Source organism: Rana temporaria, chromosome 1 (assembly GCF_905171775.1).
Source record: "Rana temporaria chromosome 1, aRanTem1.1, whole genome shotgun sequence".
In the NCBI taxonomy this organism is placed as follows: Eukaryota; Metazoa; Chordata; class Amphibia; order Anura; family Ranidae; genus Rana; species Rana temporaria.
In genome coordinates, this window is record NC_053489.1 from 290,812,671 (window position 1) to 290,832,141 (window position 19,471).

The 19,471-nt window shown below is 39.0% G+C and overlaps 1 protein-coding gene across 3 annotated transcripts in view; it reads left to right on the forward strand.

Moving 5' to 3' along the window:
* Window positions 1-19,471, forward strand: part of SMARCA2 (SWI/SNF related, matrix associated, actin dependent regulator of chromatin, subfamily a, member 2) — a 266,143-nt gene that overhangs the window by 13,913 nt on the left and 232,759 nt on the right. The gene's annotated exons all lie outside the window — the stretch shown is intronic.

A 19,471-nucleotide genomic window follows, 5' to 3' on the forward strand; every position in this document is an offset into this window, starting at 1 on the left:
TCTGGTACTAGCTCTCTATGTCATTACATTTTCTGATTTCGTGACAATGTTTATATCTAATCTCAAAAATATTCCGATTGCACACCTTCCGGCAAAATGGCCAAGTAGTAAAAGGGTGCTGAAACGATCACCGGCTGGGAACCGGAAAGCAAATCATATATATATATACTCGCCAGCACACCAGGAATCATAACGTCCAAAGATTTAATGCATATCTATTATGTCAAAAAGAGCAACGTTTCGAGGCCACGCAGGACCTCTTCGTCAGGCAAAAAGATACAAATACAATAAAGCAAACAAATATATAAGGAGCTGTCACCAATGAAAATCTTTGAAAAATAAAACCCACCCACCCCAAACACCTCCTCCCTCTACCCACCCATCCAATCAGGAGTCTACATTAGGTATGTTATGCAAGCACCTATTAGTGATCAGTTAATCACAAACAGGCATGAGCAAAGAGTCACATGGGGTACATACCCCCAGCTGTGTTCACGATCAAAACAGTGATCGCATAGCTGCTCAGTTGTACATTGCCAGAAAAAATGTATAATGTGACAGCGCGACTTGTAAAACAAGCCGCTGTGATATGGTTCAATGGGAGGTACTAGAGAGGAAGCGTGCTATATTCACCCAGGATAAGATAATAAGTGAAGAAAAGAAGAAACTTTTTATAAAAAAAGGTAAAATGACTAATAATAAGCACCAATACAGAACCATACACCTACATAAATAGACAAAAAAGAAGAAAAAAAGGAGAAAAAGAATAAAGAAAAAAAGTAAAATTAAACAATAATAAACAACTAGAAAAAATGTAAGAAATAAAGAATATAAATAAAAATAAAAATAGATGTAAATTAACATAAATAAACATAAATAGAAAAAAATCAAAATAAATATAAATAAATATAAATAAAAATAAAAATAAATATAAAAAATGAAAATAAATATAAAAAATAAAAATAAATAAAAAAATAAATAAATGCAAATAAAAATAAAAATAAAAATAAAAATAGAAAAATACAAATAAAAATAAAGATAAATAAAAATAAATATAAAACAAAAATAAAACAAAACAAGGCAGAAATCAAAAAACAAAACAAAGTGAAATTACTGAAACAGAAGAAAAGAAAAAGCAAAAGAAAATACCAAAAAACAAAAAGGTAAGAAAGCACCAGGGTGAACAGACTGTTAAAAAAGTGTAAGATATGACATGTAGACACAATACAGAGGGCTAACGGTCCGGGTGAGAACACCAACAGACAAATGGTCACTCAAAAACGAGCCATATCGATGTACATCCTATGTCAAACCTGCCTAAAGGTCTAAGTTGATAGTGTCATCGTCCATACATAGTCAAATGTAAAAATGTCTACAATGTCAACCATGAAAAAAGAAAACAAAATACAGTTAAAAGAAGCCCACAGGGGGCTTGAAAAAAACCGATGGTATAAAAAATACCATATGGGATGTCATTTCTAATATACAATGGCAAGATAAGATCAGAGAATAACTTTAAATAAATACGATGGCGCAAGAATAATATGCGATTGAAGAAGAACACTAGATAGATAAGCCCAATCAAAGGCCATAAGGCATTGCATAGGGGAGCTTAATGGAAGTCACAGCGATCAATCAGCGATCATCTATAAAGCACGTCAGTGACAAATTCGCGTTCAACCCACCAGGTTGCACTGTCCCTAATGTGTGTATCCAATAGGCCTCACGGCAAAGTAGTGCTCGATTCCGATCACCACCCCTATAGGGTGCTTTAACGTGTTCAATAACCATACCCCGGAGTTCGTGGATCTGGTGTTTGACTGTCACGAAATGTAAAGCCACAGGTTTGTTGAAGTCTACCTGTTCCCCCTTGGCGGTCTTAGTTAGGGCTACCCTAATGTCGCTCCTATGTTTTTGGAAACGCTTCTTAAATGGGCCTATAGTCTTTCCAACATATACCAATGTACAGGGACATTTTAGAATATAGACACAGAAGTCGGTGTTGCAGTTTAAATATTCGCGTATAGGATAGCGACCTCCCATATGTGGATGTGAAAAATATTCACCACAAATAAGGGAGTTGCATATATCACAGTTATAGCATCTAAAACATCCGGTTTTGAGGGATATCTTAGTTGCCGTCTTCGCGTACTTGTGTCGTGGGTCAGCCTGTACTAGATGGTCTCGTAGCGTTTTTCCGCGTTTGTACGCCATCATTGGTTTGGTCTTGATTGTAGGACTCAAAGATCTATCTGACTGCAATATTTTCAAATTGCGTTCCGTGGCGCATTTGATTGTGCCTGACTCTTGGTTGTACGTGTGAACTAGCATAGGGCACGAACTAGCCCTAGAGCTTTTGCTACTACCAGTTAATGCCTTATCTAGAGCTTGATCCAGAATTGGTCTGGGATAACCACGTTCGAGAAATTTCTGGTACATGATATCAAGTTCTTTCTTTTTATCTTGCTCATCTGAGCAGATCCGTAAGACCCGTACAAACTGTGAGATCGGCAAATTGTGGCGTAAATGCGTTGGATGTGCACTCTGAAAGTGTAGCAGAGTGTTTCTATCGGTGGGCTTAGTATATAGGGATGTGGTCATACTACCACCAGTGATGGTGATAAGTACATCGAGGAATGGAATACATTCACCCGAAATCTCTGGGTTGAACACGATCCCTGGGAAAATGCTGTTAATATACTCCACAAATTTCACAAAGTCCGTCTCACTCCCCGTCCATATAAAAAAGATGTCGTCTATATATCTCATCCATTTTTTTACATATTGATGAAACAAAGGAGATGGATAGATATACACCTCTTCCAGATAGCCTACAAACAGGTTAGCAAAAGAGGGAGCTGCGGAGCTCCCCATAGCTGTCCCTCTAATCTGTGTATACATCGTTCCTTCAAATCTGAAATGATTGTTCACCAAAATAAATTCAAGACATTCAATAACAAAAGCCCTTGGTAACTCAAGGGAACCTCGTTTAGACAAGAAATGATCAACAGCCTGAAGACCAGCCTCATTGGGTATGCAGGTGTATAGTGAGGAAATGTCCATTGTGGCAAGCTTCCAACCGTCATCACATGTGGAGGAGGGACCAAGTTTGTCAAGGAAATCACCCGTATCACGGATGTATGCTGGTAAATCCTTGACTACCGGTTGTAAATAATAGTCTACAACCTGGGCCAATGGCTGGGTGACAGAACCAGTGCCAGAAACTATAGGCCGAAATTTAAGGGGCGTGATGCCCTTATGGATCTTAGGCAGTCCATATATAACAGGTGTACGAGGAAATTCGTTGTACAAAAAATCAGCAACCTCGTCTGTCAACCAGCCATTGGTCCGACCGATACCGATCAGTCTCGCCAAACCATTCTTGGTACTCAATAGGGGATCACTCCCCAATAATAAATAACTAGACGTGTCAGCCAACATGGAAAGCATTCCCTCCCTGTAATCACTATAGTCCATGATAACCACCCCCCCGCCTTTATCGGCGGGCTTAATTATGATGTTTCTGTCATTCTTGAGGGATTTCAATGCTGAAAAGTCCATAGGTCCCAAATTGGTCTGTGCGTTTTTGGAGGCTTTATGAACGACATCATGTTTGATCGTTCTGATGTAGCTTTCGATCGAATGAAATTGTCCTGGAGGAATAAACTTACTTTTTAGTCTAAATGGAGACGGTACTTTAGATAATGACATAGGTTGATTGTGAAAGAATTGTTTAATTTTCAAGGTACGTTCAAACTTGAACATCTCTACTTCAAAGTCAAATAAATTTAATCTGTTAGCGGGGCAAAATGACAGACCCTTGGACAACAATTTGGATTCACCCTCAGTGATTGGTCTTGAAGAGAGGTTAATCACCGGGCACGCCCGGTTCCCCGTCTCGTATTCATGCGAGGTAAGGGGGGGACCGGATTTCTTGACGCCCCTCCTGGATCTGCGTTTCCGCCGGCAACCGGAAAAAGGTTTCCGTTACTGGCGTTTCCCGTGTGTTTGTTGCCTGCAGTGGTTCCGGCCTCACTGTCGCTCGATGGATTCTCGGTGGGTCGGTCACTCTCAGATGTTGGTGGTTGGCCAAATTTGCGTGTGCCACCACCACGTGTGCGGAGTCGCCTCCTAGCACGAGTGACACCTGATATCCAAGGGTAAACCCGTCCCTCCTGATAGTCTTGATTAACCAATCTCAACTTGTCACGTTTAGCCTGTTTCTGTTTGTCAGAATATGCTAAAATTTCATTGTCAATGGTCTGCAGTGCATTTGTTTGTGTATCATCATCAAGAGTAGTAATTTCAAACGATGATAATTCCCTGTTGACTTGGCACAGTTGCACCTTTACTTCCTCTATCACAATCAACATGTAATTAAGTGAGTTCTGCGTGGAAACCTCACACCACTTTTCACAAAACTCACGTTTGTGGCGTCCAATCGTGGGTTGGTTCCTGATACGAAAACCTCTTGGAATTTTCTTAGTCCTATAATACTCAGAGAGAGTCTGTCCATGTAATTCAAGATCCACACGTTTTCTCTTCAATCGTTTAATCTCGCGATGTATGTCGGTAACAGTATCGCTCCCAAACGCTCTGCTTTCACTAGCAGGAAACAAGATGGCGTCAATCTCCTCTTGATTGTAGATACAACCTGGAGCTCTGTTGAACTGGGAAGCTGTTGTCTCATCAAATGCCATTGATATTCGAATGATACACCCCAATCAGATTCAATTGGTGACACCGTGTCCCAACATGCAAGGGCACGGAAATGAATAAACCCAATCAATGGGCGGCATCCGGGGGTGCAAAAAGGAAACCCAAATAAGTAATCTCAAAAATATTCCGATTGCACACCTTCCGGCAAAATGGCCAAGTAGTAAAAGGGTGCTGAAACGATCACCGGCTGGGAACCGGAAAGCAAATCATATATATATATACTCGCCAGCACACCAGGAATCATAACGTCCAAAGATTTAATGCATATCTATTATGTCAAAAAGAGCAACGTTTCGAAGGCCACGCAGGACCTCTTCGTCAGGCAAAAAGATACAAATACAATAAAGCAAACAAATATATAAGGAGCTGTCACCAATGAAAATCTTTGAAAAATAAAACCCACCCACCCCAAACACCTCCTCCCTCTACCCACCCATCCAATCAGGAGTCTACATTAGGTATGTTATGCAAGCACCTATTAGTGATCAGTTAATCACAAACAGGCATGAGCAAAGAGTCACATGGGGTACATACCCCCAGCTGTGTTCACGATCAAAACAGTGATCGCATAGCTGCTCAGTTGTACATTGCCAGAAAAAATGTATAATGTGACAGCGCGACTTGTAAAACAAGCCGCTGTGATATGGTTCAATGGGAGGTACTAGAGAGGAAGCGTGCTATATTCACCCAGGATAAGATAATAAGTGAAGAAAAGAAGAAACTTTTTATAAAAAAAGGTAAAATGACTAATAATAAGCACCAATACAGAACCATACACCTACATAAATAGACAAAAAAGAAGAAAAAAAGGAGAAAAAGAATAAAGAAAAAAAGAAAAAAAGTAAAATTAAACAATAATAAACAACTAGAAAAAATGTAAGAAATAAAGAATATAAATAAAAATAAAAATAGATGTAAATTAACATAAATAAACATAAATAGAAAAAAATCAAAATAAATATAAATAAATATAAATAAAAATAAAAATAAATATAAAAAATGAAAATAAATATAAAAAATAAAAATAAATAAAAAAATAAAAATAAATAAATGCAAATAAAAATAAAAATAAAAATAAAAATAGAAAAATACAAATAAAAATAAAGATAAATAAAAATAAATATAAAACAAAAATAAAACAAAAATAAAACAAAACAAGGCAGAAATCAAAAAACAAAACAAAGTGAAATTACTGAAACAGAAGAAAAGAAAAAGAAAATACCAAAAAACAAAAAGGTAAGAAAGCACCAGGGTGAACAGACTGTTAAAAAAGTGTAAGATATGACATGTAGACACAATACAGAGGGCTAACGGTCCGGGTGAGAACACCAACAGACAAATGGTCACTCAAAAACGAGCCATATCGATGTACATCCTATGTCAAACCTGCCTAAAGGTCTAAGTTGATAGGGTCATCGTCCATACATAGTCAAATGTAAAAATGTCTACAATGTCAACCATGAAAAAAGAAAACAAAATACAGTTAAAAGAAGCCCACAGGGGGCTTGAAAAAAACCGATGGTATAAAAAATACCATATGGGATGTCATTTCTAATATACAATGGCAAGATAAGATCAGAGAATAACTTTAAATAAATACGGTGGCGCAAGAATAATATGCGATTGAAGAAGAACACTAGATAGATAAGCCCAATCAAAGGCCATAAGGCATTGCATAGGGGAGCTTAATGGAAGTCACAGCGATCAATCAGCGATCATCTATAAAGCACGTCAGTGACAAATTCGCGTTCAACCCACCAGGTTGCACTGTCCCTAATGTGTGTATCCAATAGGCCTCACGGCAAAGTAGTGCTCGATTCCGATCACCACCCCTATAGGGTGCTTTAACGTGTTCAATAACCATACCCCGGAGTTCGTGGATCTGGTGTTTGACTGTCACGAAATGTAAAGCCACAGGTTTGTTGAAGTCTACCTGTTCCCCCTTGGCGGTCTTAGTTAGGGCTACCCTAATGTCGCTCCTATGTTTTTGGAAACGCTTCTTAAATGGGCCTATAGTCTTTCCAACATATACCAATGTACAGGGACATTTTAGAATATAGACACAGAAGTCGGTGTTGCAGTTTAAATATTCGCGTATAGGATAGCGACCTCCCATATGTGGATGTGAAAAATATTCACCACAAATAAGGGAGTTGCATATATTACAGTTATAGCATCTAAAACATCCGGTTTTGAGGGATATCTTAGTTGCCGTCTTCGCGTACTTGTGTCGTGGGTCAGCCTGTACTAGATGGTCTCGTAGCGTTTTTCCGCGTTTGTACGCCATCATTGGTTTGGTCTTGATTGTAGGACTCAAAGATCTATCTGACTGCAATATTTTCAAATTGCGTTCCGTGGCGCATTTGATTGTGCCTGACTCTTGGTTGTACGTGTGAACTAGCATAGGGCACGAACTAGCCCTAGAGCTTTTGCTACTACCAGTTAATGCCTTATCTAGAGCTTGATCCAGAATTGGTCTGGGATAACCACGTTCGAGAAATTTCTGGTACATGATATCAAGTTCTTTCTTTTTATCTTGCTCATCTGAGCAGATCCGTAAGACCCGTACAAACTGTGAGATCGGCAAATTGTGGCGTAAATGCGTTGGATGTGCACTCTGAAAGTGTAGCAGAGTGTTTCTATCGGTGGGCTTAGTATATAGGGATGTGGTCATACTACCACCAGTGATGGTGATAAGTACATCGAGGAATGGAATACATTCACCCGAAATCTCTGGGTTGAACACGATCCCTGGGAAAATGCTGTTAATATACTCCACAAATTTCACAAAGTCCGTCTCACTCCCCGTCCATATAAAAAAGATGTCGTCTATATATCTCATCCATTTTTTTACATATTGATGAAACAAAGGAGATGGATAGATATACACCTCTTCCAGATAGCCTACAAACAGGTTAGCAAAAGAGGGAGCTGCGGAGCTCCCCATAGCTGTCCCTCTAATCTGTGTATACATCGTTCCTTCAAATCTGAAATGATTGTTCACCAAAATAATTTCAAGACATTCAATAACAAAAGCCCTTGGTAACTCAAGGGAACCTCGTTTAGACAAGAAATGATCAACAGCCTGAAGACCAGCCTCATTGGGTATGCAGGTGTATAGTGAGGAAATGTCCAATGCTTTCCATGTTGGCTGACACGTCTAGTTATTTATTATTGGGGAGTGATCCCCTATTGAGTACCAAGAATGGTTTGGCGAGACTGATCGGTATCGGTCGGACCAATGGCTGGTTGACAGACGAGGTTGCTGATTTTTTGTACAACGAATTTCCTCGTACACCTGTTATATATGGACTGCCTAAGATCCATAAGGGCATCACGCCCCTTAAATTTCGGCCTATAGTTTCTGGCACTGGTTCTGTCACCCAGCCATTGGCCCAGGTTGTAGACTATTATTTACAACCGGTAGTCAAGGATTTACCAGCATACATCCGTGATACGGGTGATTTCCTTGACAAACTTGGTCCCTCCTCCACATGTGATGACGGTTGGAAGCTTGCCACAATGGACATTTCCTCACTATACACCTGCATACCCAATGAGGCTGGTCTTCAGGCTGTTGATCATTTCTTGTCTAAACGAGGTTCCCTTGAGTTACCAAGGGCTTTTGTTATTGAATGTCTTGAATTTATTTTGGTGAACAATCATTTCAGATTTGAAGGAACGATGTATACACAGATTAGAGGGACAGCTATGGGGAGCTCCGCAGCTCCCTCTTTTGCTAACCTGTTTGTAGGCTATCTGGAAGAGGTGTATATCTATCCATCTCCTTTGTTTCATCAATATGTAAAAAAATGGATGAGATATATAGACGACATCTTTTTTATATGGACGGGGAGTGAGACGGACTTTGTGAAATTTGTGGAGTATATTAACAGCATTTTCCCAGGGATCGTGTTCAACCCAGAGATTTCGGGTGAATGTATTCCATTCCTCGATGTACTTATCACCATCACTGGTGGTAGTATGACCACATCCCTATATACTAAGCCCACCGATAGAAACACTCTGCTACACTTTCAGAGTGCACATCCAACGCATTTACGCCACAATTTGCCGATCTCACAGTTTGTACGGGTCTTACGGATCTGCTCAGATGAGCAAGATAAAAAGAAAGAACTTGATATCATGTACCAGAAATTTCTCGAACGTGGTTATCCCAGACCAATTCTGGATCAAGCTCTAGATAAGGCATTAACTGGTAGTAGCAAAAGCTCTAGGGCTAGTTCGTGCCCTATGCTAGTTCACACGTACAACCAAGAGTCAGGCACAATCAAATGCGCCACGGAACGCAATTTGAAAATATTGCAGTCAGATAGATCTTTGAGTCCTACAATCAAGACCAAACCAATGATGGCGTACAAACGCGGAAAAACGCTACGAGACCATCTAGTACAGGCTGACCCACGACACAAGTACGCGAAGACGGCAACTAAGATATCCCTCAAAACCGGATGTTTTAGATGCTATAACTGTAATATATGCAACTCCCTTATTTGTGGTGAATATTTTTCACATCCACATATGGGAGGTCGCTATCCTATACGCGAATATTTAAACTGCAACACCGACTTCTGTGTCTATATTCTAAAATGTCCCTGTACATTGGTATATGTTGGAAAGACTATAGGCCCATTTAAGAAGCGTTTCCAAAAACATAGGAGCGACATTAGGGTAGCCCTAACTAAGACCGCCAAGGGGGAACAGGTAGACTTCAACAAACCTGTGGCTTTACATTTCGTGACAGTCAAACACCAGATCCACGAACTCCGGGGTATGGTTATTGAACACGTTAAAGCACCCTATAGGGGTGGTGATCGGAATCGAGCACTACTTTGCCGTGAGGCCTATTGGATACACACATTAGGGACAGTGCAACCTGGTGGGTTGAACGCGAATTTGTCACTGACGTGCTTTATAGATGATCGCTGATTGATCGCTGTGACTTCCATTAAGCTCCCCTATGCAATGCCTTATGGCCTTTGGGCTTATCTATCTAGTGTTCTTCTTCAATCGCATATTATTCTTGCGCCATCGTATTTATTTAAAGTTATTCTCTGATCTTATCTTGCCATTGTATATTAGAAATGACATCCCATATGGTATTTTTTATACCATCGGTTTTTTTCAAGCCCCCTGTGGGCTTCTTTTAACTGTATTTTGTTTTCTTTTTTCATGGTTGACATTGTAGACATTTTTACATTTGACTATGTATGGACGATGACCCTATCAACTTAGACCTTTAGGCAGGTTTGACATAGGATGTACATCGATATGGCTCGTTTTTGAGTGACCATTTGTCTGTTGGTGTTCTCACCCGGACCGTTAGCCCTCTGTATTGTGTCTACATGTCATATCTTACACTTTTTTAACAGTCTGTTCACCCTGGTGCTTTCTTACCTTTTTGTTTTTTGGTATTTTCTTTTGCTTTTTCTTTTCTTCTGTTTCAGTAATTTCACTTTGTTTTGTTTTTTGATTTCTGCCTTGTTTTGTTTTATTTTTGTTTTATTTTTGTTTTATATTTATTTTTATTTATCTTTATTTTTATTTGTATTTTTCTATTTTTATTTTTATTTTTATTTTTATTTGCATTTATTTATTTTTATTTTTTTATTTATTTTTATTTTTTATATTTATTTTCATTTTTTATATTTATTTTTATTTTTATTTATATTTATTTATATTTATTTTGATTTTTTTTCTATTTATGTTTATTTATGTTAATTTACATCTATTTTTATTTTTATTTATATTCTTTATTTCTTACATTTTTTCTAGTTGTTTATTATTGTTTAATTTTACTTTTTTTCTTTTTTTCTTTATTCTTTTTCTCCTTTTTTTCTTCTTTTTTGTCTATTTATGTAGGTGTATGGTTCTGTATTGGTGCTTATTATTAGTCATTTTACCTTTTTTTATAAAAAGTTTCTTCTTTTCTTCACTTATTATCTTATCCTGGGTGAATATAGCACGCTTCCTCTCTAGTACCTCCCATTGAACCATATCACAGCGGCTTGTTTTACAAGTCGCGCTGTCACATTATACATTTTTTCTGGCAATGTACAACTGAGCAGCTATGCGATCACTGTTTTGATCGTGAACACAGCTGGGGGTATGTACCCCATGTGACTCTTTGCTCATGCCTGTTTGTGATTAACTGATCACTAATAGGTGCTTGCATAACATACCTAATGTAGACTCCTGATTGGATGGGTGGGTAGAGGGAGGAGGTGTTTGGGGTGGGTGGGTTTTATTTTTCAAAGATTTTCATTGGTGACAGCTCCTTATATATTTGTTTGCTTTATTGTATTTGTATCTTTTTGCCTGACGAAGAGGTCCTGCGTGGCCTCGAAACGTTGCTCTTTTTGACATAATAGATATGCATTAAATCTTTGGACGTTATGATTCCTGGTGTGCTGGCGAGTATATATATAAATGTTTATATCTAGTCTGCACAGTAGCGTTCACCTTTTTATGACTTTACTATATATCTGGCTCATTTTAGTGTATGGGAAATCAGAAACATAGAAAAATGCACGGTTAACAGGTAAAGCTTGTGCAGAACGGCCTCACACCTGACTTTCCCCAGGGTTTCTTATTGGAAGGAAACTGTTTTTACAGCAAATCTGATTAAGAGGTTCTATCACTTTGTTCATCCTTGCCGCTCTAATGCGCCATTGACGCACTCAAGAAATATCTGGCCCTTCTGGGTATGGGAGAGGAGATCATTACGCAGGGTTTTAACTCCCAGCGCTGATGGTGGAAATGCGAGGACAGAAAGTGTGTGTGTGTGTGTGTGTGGGTGTATATATAATTATATATGTATGTATGTACTGTATTTATTGGCGTATAACACTCGCTTTTTTACCCTGAAAATGGAGGGTAAACTGTGCCTGCGTGTTATACGCAGGGGGCCGTGGAAAGTTTTTTTCCTGAAACTTCCTTCTTAAAGTTAGGGTGCGTGTTATACGCCGATAAATACGGTATGTGCTTTCAGGAGCGAACCAGTCACTTTGTGCTAAATAGGTAAAGTGCCAGAGCCCCTTTCATCTATCCAGAGACCCCAGCTCTCAAAGCAGATATCTTTCCTTGTGCCTTGAGAGCTGTCAGGCCTTGGTCTGTGTGTAAAAATTGCTAAATACAGGCAGTCCCATGGTTAAAAAACAGATTTCAGGTTACAGGTTCTGTAGGTTTATTCTTGGGTTGAATATGTATGTAAGTTGCAGCTAAAAAAATGTAAGTGTAACCCAGCCGAAAAAAATAAAGTTTTGGATAGATAGCATAAGGAAGGGTTAAAACCTCTAACATTTGTGTTTCTGTCTGTGCCCCTGGCCACCTCACATTCTGTCCCTGTGACAGTTGGATTCTGAAAAATTTGGGTTGTCGTGGAAACAAGGATTGATGATAAAGCTTCAGTGGAGATACCTTTTTCCCATGACGACTCTTATAGGAGGGAATTCCTAGGGGTAGATTTCCTCTCACTTCCTGTTGTCTGCCTCCGTTTGCACATGAGTCTTCTTTAAATTGGATGTATGTAACTCTGGGATTGCCTGTAATACAGATTTTCTGGGACTGTAAATTTATATAGCATAAATGTAGAGCAGCGATTGCATTTTACCAGGTGCTGTTTATTTTTTTGGGCAGCACCATTGTTTTTAGGTAACCGCATTGTCTGCTACTACCCGAATCGGTGTTATTTTAATTGGCAAAAATATTTTCTTTTTGTCAGCAGCATGTTTTTAGTGACGAAAACTAAATGGGAATTTATTTTTTTAGTTTCAATTCAAATGACTAAAATACGACTAAAATGAAAATTGTCATATTTTATATATTATTATTATTATTTTTTCTAAAACAAAATAGAAATTTAACGTCAAAATTAAAAGTGATCAAAAAGCAATATTATTGTTTACAAAACTTGGTTTTATTTAGCCACTTGCCAACCATGCTCTGTAGCTTTACTACTACAGTGCACACTGGCCGAGCAGAGTCGTGTGTGTGTATATATGTATATATGTATGTGTGTGTGTATGTATGTATGTATGTATGTGTATATATATATATATATATATATATATATATATATATATATAATATATATATATATATATATATATATATATATATATATATAATATTATAATGTGTGATTCTGCTCTTTCGGGTAGGGGGTGGTGCTGGACAATGGACGACCGTTGATTGGCAAGGAGAAAGACAGGACAGAGCTCTGTCTGTCAGCAGGAATGTGCTTGGTTTAAAAACCAGCACACCACTTAGTAAAGACACCTTGCCATAAACACTTGTTAGGCACACGGTTAACCCTTTGATCGCCCTAGATGTCTAACCCCTTCCCAGCCAGTGTAAATGGTACAGTGACCGTGCATATTTTTAGCTTTAGTATTGGTGTTACTGGTTCCCACAAAATGTCAGATTGCCCGCCATACTTTCACAGTCCCGCTAGGAGTTGCTGATTGCCATAATTACAAGTATAAAAAAAAATCAAAGTTTGTAGATGCTATAACGTTTGCGAAAACCAATATTCGCTTAGATTCTGCACAGTTTTGAACTGCTTTGTCGGCACACCTCATGCCCTTGGCCCTCAATCTCCTTGCTCTACATTTAAAAAAAAAATCAACTCCCGCCAGCCGTATAGACACTTGATGTCAAGTCCTCTTGTTCTGGGACGACGCCCTATGACCTCGCCCCAGATTCACCACTCTTGCGCGCCAAAGGGGGCATGCAAAGCAACCCTGATCTTGGTAAAGAACCAATGACGTAGTTCTTTACACATGTGATCAGCTTTGTCCAATCACAGCTGATCACATTTAAACAAGGAAATGCCGGTTATCAGCTCTCCTTGCCTCACCGAGTGTGAGGTGAGGAGAGCCGATCAGCGGCATTTCCTTCCAGGGGAGACCTGTACAGATAATCAGTGCAGCCCCAATGGTGCATATCAGTATTGCTTATCTCTGTGTCGCCCATCAGTGCTGCATATTAGTGCCTCCTCATCGGAGCACATTAGTGAAGGAGAAAAATTACTTATCTTCAACATTTTCTGGCAGAAACAAACTTTCGTCTTTATTTTTTTTAGCAAGTCTCGTATAGAAAATGAGGTTACTAAAGTTCCGAAAATGTTTGTATGACAGAATACAACTTTGGAAGCGATGTAATGTAATGTATTCTGTTTCCGAGCATGAGTGAAAATGGTCTTCCGATTTTTTTTTTTTTTTTTTTTTTTTTTTTTTTTTTGGGACAAATGCTGTACTGAATAAACGAAAATCCTTAGTTCTGGTATCGTATGAGAGAAATGTTCGTTTGTCCCTTCGGATAATATTGCATGAGCTGTCGTGATTAGCTCTTTAAAACTGTGTACCAATTAACACATTCTTGTACGATCACTTCGAAAGCGGTATTTTTTTTTGTCCGATTTTCTGATTGTGTGTACTAGACTTTAGAATCGGAAGATTACGATCATATGACAGGCAGTGAACTGCACAAATAAAAGGTAGAATGGTGATTTTTAAATGTTGGAGCATATGGCTGACTTGTTGGTATATTAAAGTGGATGTAAACCCGATTCGTGAAATTTGAGCTAGGCACATATATCTGCAGTGTTTTCTTATCTCTCTTCAAAGCACTATGATGTCCTATAGCTGTCTCCTGCTCTGTTCTTCTGTTATCAGCCTGATAACTCCTGACAAGTTCATATATGATAAAAGCAGCCAGAGTTTTGTGTTGGGGAGAATGCTATAAATAGATTAGCAGAGCCCGCAACAAATTAACAAACGGAGAGTCTCTACCTATGAGGAGAGAGGGTGTGTGTCTTTCCTCCAACCAGCTGTCTTGGCTGTATGCCCAGGCTTCACTCCAGTGCTAACCAGGAAGAGAAAATCTCCTAACACAATCTGCACTTTCTCAAGAGTATATAAAGCTGAAGACAGCAGATGTAAAACTTATGTAGGGAGAGTTGTTTCCTCCCTGTGTATAATCTGATGCTATACAAAATAGGAAGATACTGCGCAGGTCTATAAGTGAATTAGTGATGACACTATAAACATATGTGAGAAAAATAATAAAAATAAAAATAATAAAAATAAAAAAAGGCTGCTGCAACTTATATGTAAGATACACACACAAATACAATATAAAAGGAAAAGCTGCGCTGCAAGTTGAATTAACATAAATGTTCAATTATGTATTATAGTGCACAAATTCCCAGTGCAAAACTGAAAGGTAAATTAGTGCAAAAGTCCATATATGAAGTATCACAGAGGAATGCAGGAAGTGACAGGAAGTTCTCCGAATAAGTGAAGCTAAATATCCAGGCATAAATCTTGTGACTCAGATGACAAATCCACCACCACTTATGTATCAGCTGCTTACCAGAGCAAGAATAAATTCAAGCATGTACAACATGGGTCAATATGGATCCTGGATAGACTGCCACTCTCTCTCCTGTATCACCAATCCTCTATGTCAGACCAACTTTCTCCATAGATGTTACCCAAAGGAGAAAAACACTCACATGGTGTGATATCGTTTTAAAATGGTTTAATGTAAAAAGATATTGCACTCACATGAAAAACGGTTAAAAAGTGCGATCGACAATCGTATAGCCGGCCGGCTCTGCTGTCTGCTCGTCCTTCCGGGTAGACAGCGTGGATCGTGGTGACGTCAGCACGTCGCTCCTCCCTACGCCGTTTCGTCACAAGGATGACTTCTTCCAGGGGATACGAGCGACGTGCTGACTCGCCACTCTTATAACAGTACACAACACCCGGGACCGCCCAGCTCTGAACCTTGGAGATCGCGGGCATCGGCCGCCATTTTCAAATTGGGATCCCTGCCAGTACTCAAACTATAGGGAAAAACTACCAAATTTAAAAGAAGCGGTAAATATAAAAACATATATGCTAATGGGAATCTACAAACCCATCTAGCAAGTTAAAAAGCGGCATATTGACTCGCCACTAGTCAAATTTAAGCATCGTATCAGGAACTACCTTCTCTGAAATACAATGCTAAGTATAACTGTCACTAAATACTAAACCAGTTATAAAATTAATATTAAGAGATATTGACAGGCTTCAAATCTGTCCAAATATCTAGGACTACTGTATTAATACAATGAAGCCAACATACAGTATAAATTACTACAAACAAATCCGCAGTTAATTACAACCGCAGGATCTGAAGCCAGTACACAAAGAAAGTATACTGTCCAGCGATTGATACCCACACTAATATAAATATTATATGTATGATATTAGACACTGTCAGAGAGCTTATAATGAAGCTATCCGACAGTCAACATCCAAAATGCTGGAAAAGAAAAAATTCTAAATTCCAAGATTGGGTATCCTTATAAGGTGCAAAAATATAGAGGAAAAAGCTAAATGTGAGAATTGATTAATGGTCACACAACATGGATCCAGCCAAATGCCAGCAGATTAAGCAGACATAGCTGAACCCATGTTGTAACGACAAAAAAAGCCCCATGGATGTAATTAAACATCCACAAGGAGAAAAAATTATTTAATGTAAGGATCAAGGTGATCTTGATCTAAATAGCAGAGCAAAAAATATAAAAATATAAATAAATGAATAAAAATAAAATTAAAAAATTATTTTGGATAACCAAAAACTGGCAACCCATCACTAAATACACAACAAATTTTTTTTTATAAATGTACAAAAAAAATTATAAAAATATGACCAATTGGTTGAGAATATAGTTGACTTAAAGGGGTAAACCATCATCAAGGCCCAGATGTACCAAGGTTTGGCCCAGATGTACCAGTCTGGTTTTTGAATGGCAAAAAAAGTTAGCAGCGGAGCAACAAAATGAAGCTAACAATAGAATGGACTCTATAGTACAGGGGGATAGTATTCCAGCAAAAGTAGAAACTACCTCACAACAACAAATGCCTGCCAAAGATCAAACAAGGACCCCCAAACATTTAAAAAAAATGGGGAAAAGAACCAAAAAGGTGAACCATCATTCACCAAACAGGACAGCAGGTCCCTCAAAAAATTCCTTACAAACTAAACATCTCGGATGGGTTAAGTCCGCGCATGATGGTTATGGAATTAACCCTGGCCGTGATGATGGACCTCAAGAATACCATCACTATAGGGATTCCCCAAGGAGAGAGAGAGACCAGGGGAGAAACAAGGGAGACTATTATCAATATGGTCCACCTTTGGATCAGAGATCCCATCAAGATTCCCGACACTTTGTGGATAGATCAAGGGATGGTCCAGACTATGATAGCGATTATGATACTAGAAATCGTTTTTATCCGTTGAGGGACCGTGAAGGCCCAAGCAATAGTCAGGCTGATTATGAACAGGCAAGACAGGTACAAGAATTATACCGATTTGGACCTTCAAGAGATTTCCCTTCAGATCAATGGGAGGTGAATGGAGGTGAAAATTGGGGTTTTCCCAAACCAAATCGAGGAATAAAAAGACCTGTGGAAGGAAAAGAGGGAGCAGAGGGGGGAGGAGGACACACCCCAAAGAAATCAAAAACTTAAAAGGGGAGGGTATTTATAACTTAAGCTCACACAACCTAACCCAACCAGAAATTAACTTGTTAAATAAAGGCCTCAAATTTGCCCCTCCGAGGAAGCTTAACAAATTCCAAACGTACATGGATGTCCACCAATATATTCGCAAGGTTAACATTAAACGTTACTTTGCAGGCCTGCCCTCCAAAGATGTAGTTGCTAACCAAGCAACTATTCAACATTCTGGCCTTGCCAACGCTTCTACTTGGAACCCTCCTGGCAACTTGGCTCCTTCATTGCGAGTCTTTAGAGACGTAGTTCTAAGGGACCTGGAGAAGATACAGGTCTCTGGCCATAAAATGGATTCTGATCTAGAAACAGGTCTCGATACGTTATGTACCAACAAAGACCTGGTTATACGTCCAGCGGACAAAGGAGGGGGGATTGTGGTCATGGACCGGTCATTTTATATTGAGGGTCTGAAAACTTTGGTTGATGACAAAGATACCTATGCTCTTTTACCAGGTAACCCTATTATTCAATATAGGGGAAAATTAGAAACACTGGTTCTAAAAGGTTCCAAGTCAGGGATCCTCAATGAAAAGGAGCAACAATTTCTGGTTCCTAAAGCTCCAAGAGTTCCAATTATGTACAGCTTACCAAAGATTCATGAAAGTTTGACTTGCCCCCCTGGACGCCCGATTATCAGTGGCATAGATTCGATCACTTCCAGGGTGGGCAAGTACATTGACTACTATCTCCAACCTTTGGTACAGAAAATGCCATCACATCTCAAAGATTCCAAACAAGTTATTAATTTACTTTCACAGATTGAGGCCAATAAAGACACATGGATGGTGACAGCCGATGTTCAATCATTATATACAATCATTCCCCATGGTTTAGGGCTTGAAGCTGTCAGACATTTTTTGGATCTTTTTTCTGATTTGGTTCCCCTGCAGAAGGATTTTCTGATGGAACTTTTGGAGTATACGGCTGACCATAACTATTTCTGGTTTGACCACAACTACTATAAACAGATCCGTGGAGTCGCCATGGGCGCTAAACATGCGCCGAGTTTGGCCAATCTGTTTATGGCCAAATGGGAGGAGGACGTCATCTATAGTGATACCCACCCCCACATTAAGTTGTGGGCCAGGTATATTGATGACGTCCTCCTCCTATGGACAGGAGATAGAACAGAATTGGATTCCTTTATTGCCACACTCAATAATAATGGGCGTGGTATACATTTGTCATATGAGGCCAGCCAAAAGTCTATCGACTTCCTCGACCTTACTATAATGAAAGATAATGATCAATATCAGACTAAGACTTTCTTTAAGAAAACCGATAGGAATTCTTTTATTCCTAAAGGAAGCTGTCATCATGACAATTGGCTGAATTCGGTTCCAAAGAGCCAATTTGTAAGGATGAGGAGGAACTGTTCTACATTGAAGGACTATGAAGTTCAGGCTGGCATTCTTAAGGATAGGCTTTTGGAGAAGGGTTATGACCCTGAATCTTTGGAAAGTACCTTTAATGAGGTGGCTGCAATTGAAAGGAATACTCTGCTTGTGTCAGGCCCTAAACACAGTAGAGATAGACCTATTGTGCCATTTATCACGACATATTCAAGCCAGCACTATGCCATAAAAAAATTAATCAAAAAACATTGGCATATACTAGCCAATGATAGAACCATAAATACCTTTTTACCAACTAAACCTCAGGTGATATTTAGGGGTGTACCCTCATTACGGGACAAGATAGCCCCTAATGTGGTTGATCCACCTACAAAAAAGGTGTCCTTTTTTCAACGTAACATAAAGGGTTACCATCAATGCAGGAATTGCACAGTCTGTAAACTAAGATAAAATCCAAGAAAACGTTATGTTTTAAATCCATGAGCACATTGAATGAACATAAAATTGAGCCATTCATTACGTGTAGCACTACAGGCGTGGTGTATCTTTTGGAATGCCCTTGCGGGCTACAATACATTGGCAGAACCAAAAGACCAATGAATGTCAGACTAGGTGAGCATATCGCCAATATTAGATCAGGATTCCCGCAACACTCAGTATCCAGTCACTATGACCAACACCATGAACGAAACCCTGAGGGGACCCTCTTTATCGGAATAGATAAATTTGAGCCCCATTGGAGAGGTAGCTCATTGGTTAGGGAACTCTCTAGGATGGAGATGGCCTGGATTTATAGAG